The 15,537-nt window shown below is 47.0% G+C and overlaps 5 non-coding genes and 3 pseudogenes across 5 annotated transcripts; all 8 read left to right on the forward strand.

The window, feature by feature from the left end:
- The first annotated feature begins 358 nt into the window (after positions 1–358).
- Positions 359–518, forward strand: LOC130334717 (U2 spliceosomal RNA; annotated as a pseudogene).
- A 655-nt stretch (positions 519–1,173) lies between these two features.
- LOC130334713 (U2 spliceosomal RNA) lies at positions 1,174–1,394 on the forward strand (annotated as a pseudogene).
- Positions 1,395–3,482: 2,088 nt separating this feature from the next.
- Positions 3,483–3,673, forward strand: LOC130334723 (U2 spliceosomal RNA). Its single transcript, XR_008876477.1, has one exon. It is a non-coding gene; the product is annotated as a U2 spliceosomal RNA (small nuclear RNA).
- A 2,100-nt stretch (positions 3,674–5,773) lies between these two features.
- Positions 5,774–5,964, forward strand: LOC130334724 (U2 spliceosomal RNA). The gene has a single exon (XR_008876478.1). It is a non-coding gene; the product is annotated as a U2 spliceosomal RNA (small nuclear RNA).
- Positions 5,965–8,052: 2,088 nt separating this feature from the next.
- On the forward strand, positions 8,053–8,243 carry LOC130334725 (U2 spliceosomal RNA). Its single transcript, XR_008876479.1, has one exon. It is a non-coding gene; the product is annotated as a U2 spliceosomal RNA (small nuclear RNA).
- A 2,091-nt stretch (positions 8,244–10,334) lies between these two features.
- LOC130334726 (U2 spliceosomal RNA) lies at positions 10,335–10,525 on the forward strand. The gene has a single exon (XR_008876480.1). It is a non-coding gene; the product is annotated as a U2 spliceosomal RNA (small nuclear RNA).
- A 2,094-nt stretch (positions 10,526–12,619) lies between these two features.
- Positions 12,620–12,810, forward strand: LOC130334728 (U2 spliceosomal RNA). Its single transcript, XR_008876482.1, has one exon. It is a non-coding gene; the product is annotated as a U2 spliceosomal RNA (small nuclear RNA).
- A 2,081-nt stretch (positions 12,811–14,891) lies between these two features.
- LOC130334718 (U2 spliceosomal RNA) lies at positions 14,892–15,051 on the forward strand (annotated as a pseudogene).
- Positions 15,052–15,537: the final 486 nt, after the last annotated feature.

The raw sequence follows: 15,537 nt of genomic DNA on the forward strand, positions 1-15,537 counted from the left end.
GATACCGTTTGGGGACAGCCAAGGAGGCATCTGCAGGCAACAAAGGTAGGTGTGTGCTTGTGTGTGTGTTTCCTATGCAGATCCTAAGCCCAGTGTCACATGCAAGTAGGAGGAGTAAGAAGGGTTCCTGGCAAATCCGGGTTATGGATTGCATTTAAAAAGGCCCCGTGGGAGTGCAATGGGCCCCTGTCTTGCTGCTTAGCAATAATGGTATGGGTTTAGGTTCTGCTGTGTGTACTGGTGGTTGACTGCCCCCCAGCCCAGAGTGTGCATGGAAAATTGTCTGGCAGCCTCCCTGACAGCAAGCAGTGATAGTGCCCATGAAGGGCACCTTGTTGGGCCCGCCCCTTTCACGGTTATCGCTTCTCGGCCTTTTGGCTAAGATCAAGTGTAGTATCTGTTCTTATCAGTTTTCATGCTGGTGGGGATGGGTGCTGCATGGAGGATGCAGGTGTACCAGGGCTTTCCGGGGCTGGTTCTGAGGAATCAGCTCGACGGCTGCCCCGATGTGACCTGTTCCCTCCGGGTCTCGCCATGAGGCTGAGAGGGTCTAGAGCCGAGGTACTTTTGTGCCTCGGGGAGTGGTGACCCCGAGGTGCCGAAACTCACTGGGAGAATAGACTCACTGAGTTGAAGCACGGGCACCATAATCTCTTCACCTTGTGGCACTCACCTCTTGATTCCCGGCCTTCTGGCTAGGATCAGAGAAATTTTTATAGATCCGGCCGGATGTCCGGGCAGTATATCTGCACACATTCACTTATTTATTTCTTTTTTGTCTCACTGTGTCACTTTTTGCGTGTTGTGTGTTCACAGGATTTGTCAGGATGCGGTAGCCCTTCTGGGTGTCCCTCCTGGCGGTCTAGGGGAGGTGTGTGTGGCCATTAGGTTCCGCACCTCCCTGCAAACACCCCGGGTACTCCTGCTTTGGCAGGGTACCTACCGTAATCGGCTCTGCGGGCAGATACCTTGGCTAACGCCAAGGGGGATGCCGGGAGCATTTGTGGTCCCCTAGTAGCTTCGGCGAAAAGGGACATCGAACCTGGAACCTCGCAGGTACCTTTTGGTCCGGAGGCGAAGGGTAAGGTTTGTTGGGGGGCCTCTCTCCTATCGGAGAAGGGCTTGCGATAGACCGCATCCTTTGTGCACGTTTTTTTAGTGTAACACGTTTGCACTTTTTCTTGCACTTTGGGTGAATCGAAAGCACGTTCCTCGGCTTAAAAAAAAAAAAAAAAAAAAAATCTGTTCTTATCAGTTTAATATCTGATACGTCCCCTATCTGGGGACCATATATTAAATGGATTTTTGAGAACGGGGGCCGATTTCGAAGCTTGCTTCCGTCGCCCTATGCATTGACCCGATATGGCAGTATCTTCGGGTACAGTGCACCACCCCCTTACAGGGTTAAAAAGAAAGATTCCTACTTTCATTGCTACCTGCTTGCTGGCTAGCCAGCTAGCCAGCCCTGTGGGCCTTGCTGCTGCTGCAGCCAAAAAACAAAAGGTGGTGCTGCTGCTGCTTCTGCTGCTTCTGCTTCTGCTTGTGTCTGGCCGCTGTTGGAGCGTCCAGGCACAGGACTTCTGCTGCTGCTGACTAAATGGCCTCCTTAATTGGATCATTTGAGTAGCCAGCACACCTGTGCAGGTAGGGCATGACATGATAGGCAGCTGCCTTGATAGCGGGTGGGTGCTGAATGTTCCTAATTGACAAAATAAGATTAATGCTTATGAAGAAATATAAAATCTCATCCCTTCCCCAATATCGCGCCACACCCCTACCCCTTAATTCCCTGGTTGAACTTGATGGACATATGTCTTTTTTCGACCGTACTAACTATGTAACTATGTAACATAACATGGGGGGGGGGGGGGGGGTCTCCTGGCTGTTCACACAGGTGTGTCATTGCTGTACATTGACCATGCATTGCTTCTGTGGTATTGCAAAGGCAAAGACAAATGCTTCCAGCCATCCATTGCACTAATGGATTGGTCATCAGCTGGCTGTCTATGTCCCGCATCAATATAGACCAAAGTACAGAGGGTTAGGCTATGCTATTGTGCACCTACCTGATGCATCAGAAGGTGCGAGGCCCTTGCTAAATTCTGTGCACAGACTTTGAGATCTATACTTTAGACTGTATCTAAACCTGCTCCAACATGGACTGACATTCTGGCCTACTTTCAGCCGATGCGACTTGTCTGTCGCTGAACAGTCGCTTTTTATGTATTCAGCACCTATGTATAATGTTGTAAAAATGCTCTAGAAGCTAAAGTCGCAGAAATGTCACACATATTTGGCCTGCAACTTTCTGTGCGACAAATTCAGACAGGAAAAATCAGTATAAATCCTTAGAAAATTATCCCCCAGTGTCTCCATCTGCTGGCGGTATTGAATAAGCATTGCTGCACTGATGGGGTATGCATTAGACGAAAAAAAAGAAGAAAAAGAAGAATAATACGCCCAGAAAAGAGGCGAAAGGGAGAAAAACGTAAAAAAACGTGAAAAAAAAGTAAGAGGAAGAGAAGGGAAAAAAAGGTGGAAATGGGTTTAAAAGTGATTTCGGCGGAGAAATATATATATATATATATATATATATATATATATATATACGCGCACACACACACATATATATAAACGTATTCTCCGTTGAGATATTGCAGCCGCTGCTGTGTCCAGGCCCAGGAGCCTTAGCACTGTGCTGTGATGTCACTCAATACCACTGACATCACTAGGTGTAAACAACATCTCTCCTTTGCTGTGTATGTGACTATGGAGCTGTTTGGTGATGTCGTCTATTATGGCCTTCATAGAAGCAACAGGAGATTGTTGCATCCATCTAGAACCCTCAGAACTACAGTGCTATGATGTCACTCACTTCCACAGGCCTTGCAGAGTGTAAACAACAACAACCCAGCTTTGTTGTGTATGTAACCATAGGGATTTGTGATGTCACCTAGAACCTTCACAGCAGCGACAGCTTTATGAGGAGCATCAGCACTGCTCTGCCTGAGCAGAACCATCACCGCCATAGGTTGTCAAATAACCCGGGTTTAACCCACACAGGTAAGTCCAATGGGGTGCAGGCATGTCCTCTATGCTTACAGCTTCCCGTGGGTGTTGGTTTCATACCGTTTGGGGACAGCCAAGGAGGCATCTGCAGGCAACAAAGGTAGGTGTGTGCTTGTGTGTGTGTTTCCTATGCAGATCCTAAGCCCAGTGTCACATGCAAGTAGGAGGAGTAAGAAGGGTTCCTGGCAAATCCGGGTTATGGATTGCATTTAAAAAGGCCCCGTGGGAGTGCAATGGGCCCCTGTCTTGCTGCTTAGCAATAATGGTATGGGTTTAGGTTCTGCTGTGTGTACTGGTGGTTGACTGCCCCCCAGCCCAGAGTGTGCATGGAAAATTGTCTGGCAGCCTCCCTGACAGCAAGCAGTGATAGTGCCCATGAAGGGCACCTTGTTGGGCCCGCCCCTTTCACGGTTATCGCTTCTCGGCCTTTTGGCTAAGATCAAGTGTAGTATCTGTTCTTATCAGTTTAATATCTGATACGTCCCCTATCTGGGGACCATATATTAAATGGATTTTTGAGAACGGGGGCCGATTTCGAAGCTTGCTTCCGTCGCCCTATGCATTGACCCGATATGGCAGTATCTTCGGGTACAGTGCACCACCCCCTTACAGGGTTAAAAAGAAAGATTCCTACTTTCATTGCTACCTGCTTGCTGGCTAGCCAGCTAGCCAGCCCTGTGGGCCTTGCTGCTGCTGCAGCCAAAAAACAAAAGGTGGTGCTGCTGCTGCTTCTGCTGCTTCTGCTTCTGCTTGTGTCTGGCCGCTGTTGGAGCGTCCAGGCACAGGACTTCTGCTGCTGCTGACTAAATGGCCTCCTTAATTGGATCATTTGAGTAGCCAGCACACCTGTGCAGGTAGGGCATGACATGATAGGCAGCTGCCTTGATAGCGGGTGGGTGCTGAATGTTCCTAATTGACAAAATAAGATTAATGCTTATGAAGAAATATAAAATCTCATCCCTTCCCCAATATCGCGCCACACCCCTACCCCTTAATTCCCTGGTTGAACTTGATGGACATATGTCTTTTTTCGACCGTACTAACTATGTAACTATGTAACATAACATGGGGGGGGGGGGGGGGGTCTCCTGGCTGTTCACACAGGTGTGTCATTGCTGTACATTGACCATGCATTGCTTCTGTGGTATTGCAAAGGCAAAGACAAATGCTTCCAGCCATCCATTGCACTAATGGATTGGTCATCAGCTGGCTGTCTATGTCCCGCATCAATATAGACCAAAGTACAGAGGGTTAGGCTATGCTATTGTGCACCTACCTGATGCATCAGAAGGTGCGAGGCCCTTGCTAAATTCTGTGCACAGACTTTGAGATCTATACTTTAGACTGTATCTAAACCTGCTCCAACATGGACTGACATTCTGGCCTACTTTCAGCCGATGCGACTTGTCTGTCGCTGAACAGTCGCTTTTTATGTATTCAGCACCTATGTATAATGTTGTAAAAATGCTCTAGAAGCTAAAGTCGCAGAAATGTCACACATATTTGGCCTGCAACTTTCTGTGCGACAAATTCAGACAGGAAAAATCAGTATAAATCCTTAGAAAATTATCCCCCAGTGTCTCCATCTGCTGGCGGTATTGAATAAGCATTGCTGCACTGATGGGGTATGCATTAGACGAAAAAAAAGAAGAAAAAGAAGAATAATACGCCCAGAAAAGAGGCGAAAGGGAGAAAAACGTAAAAAAACGTGAAAAAAAAGTAAGAGGAAGAGAAGGGAAAAAAAGGTGGAAATGGGTTTAAAAGTGATTTCGGCGGAGAAATATATATATATATATATATATATATATATATATATATATATATATATATACGCGCACACACACACATATATATAAACGTATTCTCCGTTGAGATATTGCAGCCGCTGCTGTGTCCAGGCCCAGGAGCCTTAGCACTGTGCTGTGATGTCACTCAATACCACTGACATCACTAGGTGTAAACAACATCTCTCCTTTGCTGTGTATGTGACTATGGAGCTGTTTGGTGATGTCGTCTATTATGGCCTTCATAGAAGCAACAGGAGATTGTTGCATCCATCTAGAACCCTCAGAACTACAGTGCTATGATGTCACTCACTTCCACAGGCCTTGCAGAGTGTAAACAACAACAACCCAGCTTTGTTGTGTATGTAACCATAGGGATTTGTGATGTCACCTAGAACCTTCACAGCAGCGACAGCTTTATGAGGAGCATCAGCACTGCTCTGCCTGAGCAGAACCATCACCGCCATAGGTTGTCAAATAACCCGGGTTTAACCCACACAGGTAAGTCCAATGGGGTGCAGGCATGTCCTCTATGCTTACAGCTTCCCGTGGGTGTTGGTTTGATACCGTTTGGGGACAGCCAAGGAGGCATCTGCAGGCAACAAAGGTAGGTGTGTGCTTGTGTGTGTGTTTCCTATGCAGATCCTAAGCCCAGTGTCACATGCAAGTAGGAGGAGTAAGAAGGGTTCCTGGCAAATCCGGGTTATGGATTGCATTTAAAAAGGCCCCGTGGGAGTGCAATGGGCCCCTGTCTTGCTGCTTAGCAATAATGGTATGGGTTTAGGTTCTGCTGTGTGTACTGGTGGTTGACTGCCCCCCAGCCCAGAGTGTGCATGGAAAATTGTCTGGCAGCCTCCCTGACAGCAAGCAGTGATAGTGCCCATGAAGGGCACCTTGTTGGGCCCGCCCCTTTCACGGTTATCGCTTCTCGGCCTTTTGGCTAAGATCAAGTGTAGTATCTGTTCTTATCAGTTTAATATCTGATACGTCCCCTATCTGGGGACCATATATTAAATGGATTTTTGAGAACGGGGGCCGATTTCGAAGCTTGCTTCCGTCGCCCTATGCATTGACCCGATATGGCAGTATCTTCGGGTACAGTGCACCACCCCCTTACAGGGTTAAAAAGAAAGATTCCTACTTTCATTGCTACCTGCTTGCTGGCTAGCCAGCTAGCCAGCCCTGTGGGCCTTGCTGCTGCTGCAGCCAAAAAACAAAAGGTGGTGCTGCTGCTGCTTCTGCTGCTTCTGCTTCTGCTTGTGTCTGGCCGCTGTTGGAGCGTCCAGGCACAGGACTTCTGCTGCTGCTGACTAAATGGCCTCCTTAATTGGATCATTTGAGTAGCCAGCACACCTGTGCAGGTAGGGCATGACATGATAGGCAGCTGCCTTGATAGCGGGTGGGTGCTGAATGTTCCTAATTGACAAAATAAGATTAATGCTTATGAAGAAATATAAAATCTCATCCCTTCCCCAATATCGCGCCACACCCCTACCCCTTAATTCCCTGGTTGAACTTGATGGACATATGTCTTTTTTCGACCGTACTAACTATGTAACTATGTAACATAACATGGGGGGGGGGGGGGGGGTCTCCTGGCTGTTCACACAGGTGTGTCATTGCTGTACATTGACCATGCATTGCTTCTGTGGTATTGCAAAGGCAAAGACAAATGCTTCCAGCCATCCATTGCACTAATGGATTGGTCATCAGCTGGCTGTCTATGTCCCGCATCAATATAGACCAAAGTACAGAGGGTTAGGCTATGCTATTGTGCACCTACCTGATGCATCAGAAGGTGCAAGGCCCTTGCTAAATTCTGTGCACAGACTTTGAGATCTATACTTTAGACTGTATCTAAACCTGCTCCAACATGGACTGACATTCTGGCCTACTTTCAGCCGATGCGACTTGTCTGTCGCTGAACAGTCGCTTTTTATGTATTCAGCACCTATGTATAATGTTGTAAAAATGCTCTAGAAGCTAAAGTCGCAGAAATGTCACACATATTTGGCCTGCAACTTTCTGTGCGACAAATTCAGACAGGAAAAATCTGTATAAATCCTTAGAAAATTATCCCCCAGTGTCTCCATCTGCTGGCGGTATTGAATAAGCATTGCTGCACTGATGGGGTATGCATTAGACGAAAAAAAAGAAGAAAAAGAAGAATAATACGCCCAGAAAAGAGGCGAAAAGGAGAAAAACGTAAAAAAACGTGAAAAAAAAGTAAGAGGAAGAGAAGGGAAAAAAAGGTGGAAATGGGTTTAAAAGTGATTTCGGCGGAGAAATATATATATATATATATATATATATATATATATATATACGCGCACACACACACATATATATAAACGTATTCTCCGTTGAGATATTGCAGCCGCTGCTGTGTCCAGGCCCAGGAGCCTTAGCACTGTGCTGTGATGTCACTCAATACCACTGACATCACTAGGTGTAAACAACATCTCTCCTTTGCTGTGTATGTGACTATGGAGCTGTTTGGTGATGTCGTCTATTATGGCCTTCATAGAAGCAACAGGAGATTGTTGCATCCATCTAGAACCCTCAGAACTACAGTGCTATGATGTCACTCACTTCCACAGGCCTTGCAGAGTGTAAACAACAACAACCCAGCTTTGTTGTGTATGTAACCATAGGGATTTGTGATGTCACCTAGAACCTTCACAGCAGCGACAGCTTTATGAGGAGCATCAGCACTGCTCTGCCTGAGCAGAACCATCACCGCCATAGGTTGTCAAATAACCCGGGTTTAACCCACACAGGTAAGTCCAATGGGGTGCAGGCATGTCCTCTATGCTTACAGCTTCCCGTGGGTGTTGGTTTGATACCGTTTGGGGACAGCCAAGGAGGCATCTGCAGGCAACAAAGGTAGGTGTGTGCTTGTGTGTGTGTTTCCTATGCAGATCCTAAGCCCAGTGTCACATGCAAGTAGGAGGAGTAAGAAGGGTTCCTGGCAAATCCGGGTTATGGATTGCATTTAAAAAGGCCCCGTGGGAGTGCAATGGGCCCCTGTCTTGCTGCTTAGCAATAATGGTATGGGTTTAGGTTCTGCTGTGTGTACTGGTGGTTGACTGCCCCCCAGCCCAGAGTGTGCATGGAAAATTGTCTGGCAGCCTCCCTGACAGCAAGCAGTGATAGTGCCCATGAAGGGCACCTTGTTGGGCCCGCCCCTTTCACGGTTATCGCTTCTCGGCCTTTTGGCTAAGATCAAGTGTAGTATCTGTTCTTATCAGTTTAATATCTGATACGTCCCCTATCTGGGGACCATATATTAAATGGATTTTTGAGAACGGGGGCCGATTTCGAAGCTTGCTTCCGTCGCCCTATGCATTGACCCGATATGGCAGTATCTTCGGGTACAGTGCACCACCCCCTTACAGGGTTAAAAAGAAAGATTCCTACTTTCATTGCTACCTGCTTGCTGGCTAGCCAGCTAGCCAGCCCTGTGGGCCTTGCTGCTGCTGCAGCCAAAAAACAAAAGGTGGTGCTGCTGCTGCTTCTGCTGCTTCTGCTTCTGCTTGTGTCTGGCCGCTGTTGGAGCGTCCAGGCACAGGACTTCTGCTGCTGCTGACTAAATGGCCTCCTTAATTGGATCATTTGAGTAGCCAGCACACCTGTGCAGGTAGGGCATGACATGATAGGCAGCTGCCTTGATAGCGGTTGGGTGCTGAATGTTCCTAATTGACAAAATAAGATTAATGCTTATGAAGAAATATAAAATCTCATCCCTTCCCCAATATCGCGCCACACCCCTACCCCTTAATTCCCTGGTTGAACTTGATGGACATATGTCTTTTTTCGACCGTACTAACTATGTAACTATGTAACATAACATGGGGGGGGGGGGGGTCTCCTGGCTGTTCACACAGGTGTGTCATTGCTGTACATTGACCATGCATTGCTTCTGTGGTATTGCAAAGGCAAAGACAAATGCTTCCAGCCATCCATTGCACTAATGGATTGGTCATCAGCTGGCTGTCTATGTCCCGCATCAATATAGACCAAAGTACAGAGGGTTAGGCTATGCTATTGTGCACCTACCTGATGCATCAGAAGGTGCGAGGCCCTTGCTAAATTCTGTGCACAGACTTTGAGATCTATACTTTAGACTGTATCTAAACCTGCTCCAACATGGACTGACATTCTGGCCTACTTTCAGCCGATGCGACTTGTCTCTCGCTGAACAGTCGCTTTTTATGTATTCAGCACCTATGTATAATGTTGTAAAAATGCTCTAGAAGCTAAAGTCGCAGAAATGTCACACATATTTGGCCTGCAACTTTCTGTGCGACAAATTCAGACAGGAAAAATCAGTATAAATCCTTAGAAAATTATCCCCCAGTGTCTCCATCTGCTGGCGGTATTGAATAAGCATTGCTGCACTGATGGGGTATGCATTAGACGAAAAAAAAGAAGAAAAAGAAGAATAATACGCCCAGAAAAGAGGCGAAAGGGAGAAAAACGTAAAAAAACGTGAAAAAAAAGTAAGAGGAAGAGAAGGGAAAAAAAGGTGGAAATGGGTTTAAAAGTGATTTCGGCGGAGAAATATATATATATATATATATATATATATATATATATATATATATACGCGCACACACACACATATATATAAACGTATTCTCCGTTGAGATATTGCAGCCGCTGCTGTGTCCAGGCCCAGGAGCCTTAGCACTGTGCTGTGATGTCACTCAATACCACTGACATCACTAGGTGTAAACAACATCTCTCCTTTGCTGTGTATGTGACTATGGAGCTGTTTGGTGATGTCGTCTATTATGGCCTTCATAGAAGCAACAGGAGATTGTTGCATCCATCTAGAACCCTCAGAACTACAGTGCTATGATGTCACTCACTTCCACAGGCCTTGCAGAGTGTAAACAACAACAACCCAGCTTTGTTGTGTATGTAACCATAGGGATTTGTGATGTCACCTAGAACCTTCACAGCAGCGACAGCTTTATGAGGAGCATCAGCACTGCTCTGCCTGAGCAGAACCATCACCGCCATAGGTTGTCAAATAACCCGGGTTTAACCCACACAGGTAAGTCCAATGGGGTGCAGGCATGTCCTCTATGCTTACAGCTTCCCGTGGGTGTTGGTTTGATACCGTTTGGGGACAGCCAAGGAGGCATCTGCAGGCAACAAAGGTAGGTGTGTGCTTGTGTGTGTGTTTCCTATGCAGATCCTAAGCCCAGTGTCACATGCAAGTAGGAGGAGTAAGAAGGGTTCCTGGCAAATCCGGGTTATGGATTGCATTTAAAAAGGCCCCGTGGGAGTGCAATGGGCCCCTGTCTTGCTGCTTAGCAATAATGGTATGGGTTTAGGTTCTGCTGTGTGTACTGGTGGTTGACTGCCCCCCAGCCCAGAGTGTGCATGGAAAATTGTCTGGCAGCCTCCCTGACAGCAAGCAGTGATAGTGCCCATGAAGGGCAACTTGTTGGGCCCGCCCCTTTCACGGTTATCGCTTCTCGGCCTTTTGGCTAAGATCAAGTGTAGTATCTGTTCTTATCAGTTTAATATCTGATACGTCCCCTATCTGGGGACCATATATTAAATGGATTTTTGAGAACGGGGGCCGATTTCGAAGCTTGCTTCCGTCGCCCTATGCATTGACCCGATATGGCAGTATCTTCGGGTACAGTGCACCACCCCCTTACAGGGTTAAAAAGAAAGATTCCTACTTTCATTGCTACCTGCTTGCTGGCTAGCCAGCTAGCCAGCCCTGTGGGCCTTGCTGCTGCTGCAGCCAAAAAACAAAAGGTGGTGCTGCTGCTGCTTCTGCTGCTTCTGCTTCTGCTTGTGTCTGGCCGCTGTTGGAGCGTCCAGGCACAGGACTTCTGCTGCTGCTGACTAAATGGCCTCCTTAATTGGATCATTTGAGTAGCCAGCACACCTGTGCAGGTAGGGCATGACATGATAGGCAGCTGCCTTGATAGCGGGTGGGTGCTGAATGTTCCTAATTGACAAAATAAGATTAATGCTTATGAAGAAATATAAAATCTCATCCCTTCCCCAATATCGCGCCACACCCCTACCCCTTAATTCCCTGGTTGAACTTGATGGACATATGTCTTTTTTCGACCGTACTAACTATGTAACTATGTAACATAACATGGGGGGGGGGGGGGGGGGGTCTCCTGGCTGTTCACACAGGTGTGTCATTGCTGTACATTGACCATGCATTGCTTCTGTGGTATTGCAAAGGCAAAGACAAATGCTTCCAGCCATCCATTGCACTAATGGATTGGTCATCAGCTGGCTGTCTATGTCCCGCATCAATATAGACCAAAGTACAGAGGGTTAGGCTATGCTATTGTGCACCTACCTGATGCATCAGAAGGTGCGAGGCCCTTGCTAAATTCTGTGCACAGACTTTGAGATCTATACTTTAGACTGTATCTAAACCTGCTCCAACATGGACTGACATTCTGGCCTACTTTCAGCCGATGCGACTTGTCTGTCGCTGAACAGTCGCTTTTTATGTATTCAGCACCTATGTATAATGTTGTAAAAATGCTCTAGAAGCTAAAGTCGCAGAAATGTCACACATATTTGGCCTGCAACTTTCTGTGCGACAAATTCAGACAGGAAAAATCAGTATAAATCCTTAGAAAATTATCCCCCAGTGTCTCCATCTGCTGGCGGTATTGAATAAGCATTGCTGCACTGATGGGGTATGCATTAGACGAAAAAAAAGAAGAAAAAGAAGAATAATACGCCCAGAAAAGAGGCGAAAAGGAGAAAAACGTAAAAAAACGTGAAAAAAAAGTAAGAGGAAGAGAAGGGAAAAAAAGGTGGAAATGGGTTTAAAAGTGATTTCGGCGGAGAAATATATATATATATATATATATATATATATATATATATATATACGCGCACACACACACATATATATAAACGTATTCTCCGTTGAGATATTGCAGCCGCTGCTGTGTCCAGGCCCAGGAGCCTTAGCACTGTGCTGTGATGTCACTCAATACCACTGACATCACTAGGTGTAAACAACATCTCTCCTTTGCTGTGTATGTGACTATGGAGCTGTTTGGTGATGTCGTCTATTATGGCCTTCATAGAAGCAACAGGAGATTGTTGCATCCATCTAGAACCCTCAGAACTACAGTGCTATGATGTCACTCACTTCCACAGGCCTTGCAGAGTGTAAACAACAACAACCCAGCTTTGTTGTGTATGTAACCATAGGGATTTGTGATGTCACCTAGAACCTTCACAGCAGCGACAGCTTTATGAGGAGCATCAGCACTGCTCTGCCTGAGCAGAACCATCACCGCCATAGGTTGTCAAATAACCCGGGTTTAACCCACACAGGTAAGTCCAATGGGGTGCAGGCATGTCCTCTATGCTTACAGCTTCCCGTGGGTGTTGGTTTGATACCGTTTGGGGACAGCCAAGGAGGCATCTGCAGGCAACAAAGGTAGGTGTGTGCTTGTGTGTGTGTTTCCTATGCAGATCCTAAGCCCAGTGTCACATGCAAGTAGGAGGAGTAAGAAGGGTTCCTGGCAAATCCGGGTTATGGATTGCATTTAAAAAGGCCCCGTGGGAGTGCAATGGGCCCCTGTCTTGCTGCTTAGCAATAATGGTATGGGTTTAGGTTCTGCTGTGTGTACTGGTGGTTGACTGCCCCCCAGCCCAGAGTGTGCATGGAAAATTGTCTGGCAGCCTCCCTGACAGCAAGCAGTGATAGTGCCCATGAAGGGCACCTTGTTGGGCCCGCCCCTTTCACGGTTATCGCTTCTCGGCCTTTTGGCTAAGATCAAGTGTAGTATCTGTTCTTATCAGTTTAATATCTGATACGTCCCCTATCTGGGGACCATATATTAAATGGATTTTTGAGAACGGGGGCCGATTTCGAAGCTTGCTTCCGTCGCCCTATGCATTGACCCGATATGGCAGTATCTTCGGGTACAGTGCACCACCCCCTTACAGGGTTAAAAAGAAAGATTCCTACTTTCATTGCTACCTGCTTGCTGGCTAGCCAGCTAGCCAGCCCTGTGGGCCTTGCTGCTGCTGCAGCCAAAAAACAAAAGGTGGTGCTGCTGCTGCTTCTGCTGCTTCTGCTTCTGCTTGTGTCTGGCCGCTGTTGGAGCGTCCAGGCACAGGACTTCTGCTGCTGCTGACTAAATGGCCTCCTTAATTGGATCATTTGAGTAGCCAGCACACCTGTGCAGGTAGGGCATGACATGATAGGCAGCTGCCTTGATAGCGGGTGGGTGCTGAATGTTCCTAATTGACAAAATAAGATTAATGCTTATGAAGAAATATAAAATCTCATCCCTTCCCCAATATCGCGCCACACCTCTACCCCTTAATTCCCTGGTTGAACTTGATGGACATATGTCTTTTTTCGACCGTACTAACTATGTAACTATGTAACATAACATGGGGGGGGGGGGGGTCTCCTGGCTGTTCACACAGGTGTGTCATTGCTGTACATTGACCATGCATTGCTTCTGTGGTATTGCAAAGGCAAAGACAAATGCTTCCAGCCATCCATTGCACTAATGGATTGGTCATCAGCTGGCTGTCTATGTCCCGCATCAATATAGACCAAAGTACAGAGGGTTAGGCTATGCTATTGTGCACCTACCTGATGCATCAGAAGGTGCGAGGCCCTTGCTAAATTCTGTGCACAGACTTTGAGATCTATACTTTAGACTGTATCTAAACCTGCTCCAACATGGACTGACATTCTGGCCTACTTTCAGCCGATGCGACTTGTCTGTCGCTGAACAGTCGCTTTTTATGTATTCAGCACCTATGTATAATGTTGTAAAAATGCTCTAGAAGCTAAAGTCGCAGAAATGTCACACATATTTGGCCTGCAACTTTCTGTGCGACAAATTCAGACAGGAAAAATCAGTATAAATCCTTAGAAAATTATCCCCCAGTGTCTCCATCTGCTGGCGGTATTGAATAAGCATTGCTGCACTGATGGGGTATGCATTAGACGAAAAAAAAGAAGAAAAAGAAGAATAATACGCCCAGAAAAGAGGCGAAAAGGAGAAAAACGTAAAAAAACGTGAAAAAAAAGTAAGAGGAAGAGAAGGGAAAAAAAGGTGGAAATGGGTTTAAAAGTGATTTCGGCGGAGAAATATATATATATATATATATATATATATATATATACGCGCACACACACACATATATATAAACGTATTCTCCGTTGAGATATTGCAGCCGCTGCTGTGTCCAGGCCCAGGAGCCTTAGCACTGTGCTGTGATGTCACTCAATACCACTGACATCACTAGGTGTAAACAACATCTCTCCTTTGCTGTGTATGTGACTATGGAGCTGTTTGGTGATGTCGTCTATTATGGCCTTCATAGAAGCAACAGGAGATTGTTGCATCCATCTAGAACCCTCAGAACTACAGTGCTATGATGTCACTCACTTCCACAGGCCTTGCAGAGTGTAAACAACAACAACCCAGCTTTGTTGTGTATGTAACCATAGGGATTTGTGATGTCACCTAGAACCTTCACAGCAGCGACAGCTTTATGAGGAGCATCAGCACTGCTCTGCCTGAGCAGAACCATCACCGCCATAGGTTGTCAAATAACCCGGGTTTAACCCACACAGGTAAGTCCAATGGGGTGCAGGCATGTCCTCTATGCTTACAGCTTCCCGTGGGTGTTGGTTTGATACCGTTTGGGGACAGCCAAGGAGGCATCTGCAGGCAACAAAGGTAGGTGTGTGCTTGTGTGTGTGTTTCCTATGCAGATCCTAAGCCCAGTGTCACATGCAAGTAGGAGGAGTAAGAAGGGTTCCTGGCAAATCCGGGTTATGGATTGCATTTAAAAAGGCCCCGTGGGAGTGCAATGGGCCCCTGTCTTGCTGCTTAGCAATAATGGTATGGGTTTAGGTTCTGCTGTGTGTACTGGTGGTTGACTGCCCCCCAGCCCAGAGTGTGCATGGAAAATTGTCTGGCAGCCTCCCTGACAGCAAGCAGTGATAGTGCCCATGAAGGGCACCTTGTTGGGCCCGCCCCTTTCACGGTTATCGCTTCTCGGCCTTTTGGCTAAGATCAAGTGTAGTATCTGTTCTTATCAGTTTTCATGCTGGTGGGGATGGGTGCTGCATGGAGGATGCAGGTGTACCAGGGCTTTCCGGGGCTGGTTCTGAGGAATCAGCTCGACGGCTGCCCCGATGTGACCTGTTCCCTCCGGGTCTCGCCATGAGGCTGAGAGGGTCTAGAGCCGAGGTACTTTTGTGCCTCGGGGAGTGGTGACCCCGAGGTGCCGAAACTCACTGGGAGAATAGGCTCACTGAGTTGAAGCACGGGCACCATAATCTCTTCACCTTGTGGCACTCACCTCTTGATTCCCGGCCTTCTGGCTAGGATCAGAGAAATTTTTATAGATCCGGCCGGATGTCCGGGCAGTATATCTGCACACATTCACTTATTTATTTATTTTTTTGTCTCACTGTGTCACTTTTTGCGTGTTGTGTGTTCACAGGATTTGTCAGGATGCGGTAGCCCTTCTGGGTGTCCCTCCTGGCGGTCTAGGGGAGGTGTGTGTGGCCATTAGGTTCCGCACCTCCCTGCAAACACCCCGGGTACCCCTGCTTTGGCAGGGTACCTACCGTAATCGGCTCTGCGGGCAGATACCTTGGCCAACGCCAAGGGGGATGCCGGGAGCATTT

Source organism: Hyla sarda, unplaced genomic scaffold (assembly GCF_029499605.1).
Source record: "Hyla sarda isolate aHylSar1 unplaced genomic scaffold, aHylSar1.hap1 scaffold_440, whole genome shotgun sequence".
NCBI lineage: Eukaryota > Metazoa > Chordata > Amphibia > Anura > Hylidae > Hyla > Hyla sarda.